This window comes from Micropterus salmoides, unplaced genomic scaffold (genome assembly GCF_014851395.1).
Source record: "Micropterus salmoides isolate LMB-PRFRI ecotype aquatic unplaced genomic scaffold, ASM1485139v1 Ms_hic_scaffold_575, whole genome shotgun sequence".
NCBI lineage: Eukaryota > Metazoa > Chordata > Actinopteri > Centrarchiformes > Centrarchidae > Micropterus > Micropterus salmoides.
This window is the reverse complement of record NW_024044321.1, coordinates 1-1,953: the sequence shown is the minus strand read 5'-3', so window position 1 is coordinate 1,953 and position 1,953 is coordinate 1. Positions and strand designations below refer to the sequence as shown.

The 1,953-nt window shown below is 47.9% G+C and overlaps 1 long non-coding RNA gene across 1 annotated transcript; it reads right to left on the bottom strand.

Moving 5' to 3' along the window:
- Window positions 1–818: 818 nt before the first annotated feature.
- On the bottom strand, window positions 819–1,888 carry LOC119889625. The gene is made up of 4 exons (XR_005442124.1): window positions 1,686–1,888; window positions 1,357–1,470; window positions 1,236–1,279; window positions 819–1,158 (listed from the first exon to the last, which is right to left on the bottom strand). It is a non-coding gene; the product is annotated as an uncharacterized LOC119889625 (long non-coding RNA).
- Between the last annotated feature and the right edge of the window lie 65 nt (window positions 1,889–1,953).

Here is a 1,953-nt window from a genome sequence, read left to right as displayed (position 1 = left end):
AGCCTTAAGGTGGAAGTTGGGAGGCTTGGTCTGGGAGTCCTCGTACTCCTTCCAGGGCGAACAGGTCGCTGAACCTGTAGGAGGAGGAAGTGATATCACCACCGCAGTGATGTCACCCGTCAGTGTATGTGTACCTTATCTTGTGGACCTCGTCACAGCTGGCCTGAACGTGCTGCAGAGCCAAAGGATCGGGGTCTGAGTGAAGACTGGCAGAGACAGACTCAGCTAACAGTTATCAATCCCTCCTGAAGCGATCAATAAGCCTGTGTGTACTGACAGCTGTTCTTTGTGTTGGGGCTGGTAGTTCTTTGCTAGGGATGCAGCAACTACTGATTTCAGTAGTCGCTGCCACCGGGACCACCACCCAGCTTTGCAGGCCCAAGTAAAGGTAGGCCTACATTAACGTAGCAAGTTGGTAGGGAATTAAATATAAACGCGTCACTTACAATTAGTGCCGTAGCAGTGGGAGTCGAGCTTTCAGTGCAATGTCAACAAAGCAGCATGTAACCTTTCAGACCCACCGCAACAGCCCCGCTGTGCTATGAGGCCCATTGTTTTCAATGGCTTGCGCCGCGCAAGGGGTGTTTTGTTGCTGCGTCGAGCAGCTTCCACGTAGTGCAAATCGCTTCTTTTCTGAAAGGGTTTTATAGAAGAGAGAATGCAGTCCTCTCAAGACCTTCAGTCACTAAACATTTAACTTACATCATGTTGTCTTCTCCTGTCAGTGTTGACAAAAATGTTGCCAGGTGTACAACACTAACTTACATCAGGAGCTTAGACCAATTAACTGCATTTCATATCATTTTCACTTTAAACAGTTTATTCCCCTCCTTTATGACAACCCTGGTTAGTTAATATTCCTTATATAAATACTTACATATTATAGAAATTGTTAATGCAATTAATTAAAAATCAACTTATGTCATTATTGTTGTGAAATTAATTAATGCATAATAATCATGAAACTGATTTCTGACAATAATCATACCAACAAAATCTGTAATCGTTGCATCCCTATTCTCGACCAGCTGGGCCTTGATGCGTTCTCTCAGCGTGTTGTCGTGATTGAACGCCCAGTGTCTCAGGATGCTGGTGCTGAACTGGTCCTCGGGGTGACAGGGACAACTCAGGAAAATCTTCACCATCTCCTCACTGGGCCTGGGACACAGAGACGGAGATGTTAACGGGGACCCAGGAGACTCTAAGATGAGTGTCCAGGTGTGTTCCTGTCATACTTCTCTCTGCAGAGCAGCAGCAGACAGGACAAGGCCTTGGTGTTCTAGGAACACAAAGACAAAAGGAGTCAGAGGACTGATCAGACTGGAGGACAGGGCTCCTTTCCTAGACACCACTCACCTTTAAATTTAAGGTACTGCAGGATGGAGATGATGGTCTGCAGGGGGATGCTGTGGGCCAGGAACAGCTGCCAGGTGCTGTACTGTTCGAAGGTCTCCCAGTCTAGAGACTAAACTGGACACATGAAGAAGAAGATGTGAGGACAGGTGGAAGACATGAGGACAGGTGACCTCTGAGAGTCCTTCCTGAACATCACCAGGCTCCCCATCATCATGGACACATCAGCTCCTGCAGCTGCAACACAGACCTGCTTACTGAACACAACCTGGATCAGAACCAGCAGAACCAGACTAAAGGTTCTGCAGAGGAGAGTCCTGATCAGCTGTTACCTGTGTGGAGTCTGACAGCTACGATCATGTTGAGCAGCTAAACGCTCCACAGCGTCTCATCTGGGAACTGAACCGAGACAGAAACATTCAGTCTGTGTAGATGGAGGGGGTGAGGTAGCGGAGCAGCCAGACGCTGCTCCCCCTCTAGCAGCGTGGCAGTGATGGTGGGATGAGGTTTCATGGAGTGATGCATCACCAGGATGGCTGGTCTGACACACAGGAGAAAAAAAAAAAAGAGGTTTGAAAATCTGCACCAATGTTTCAAGTC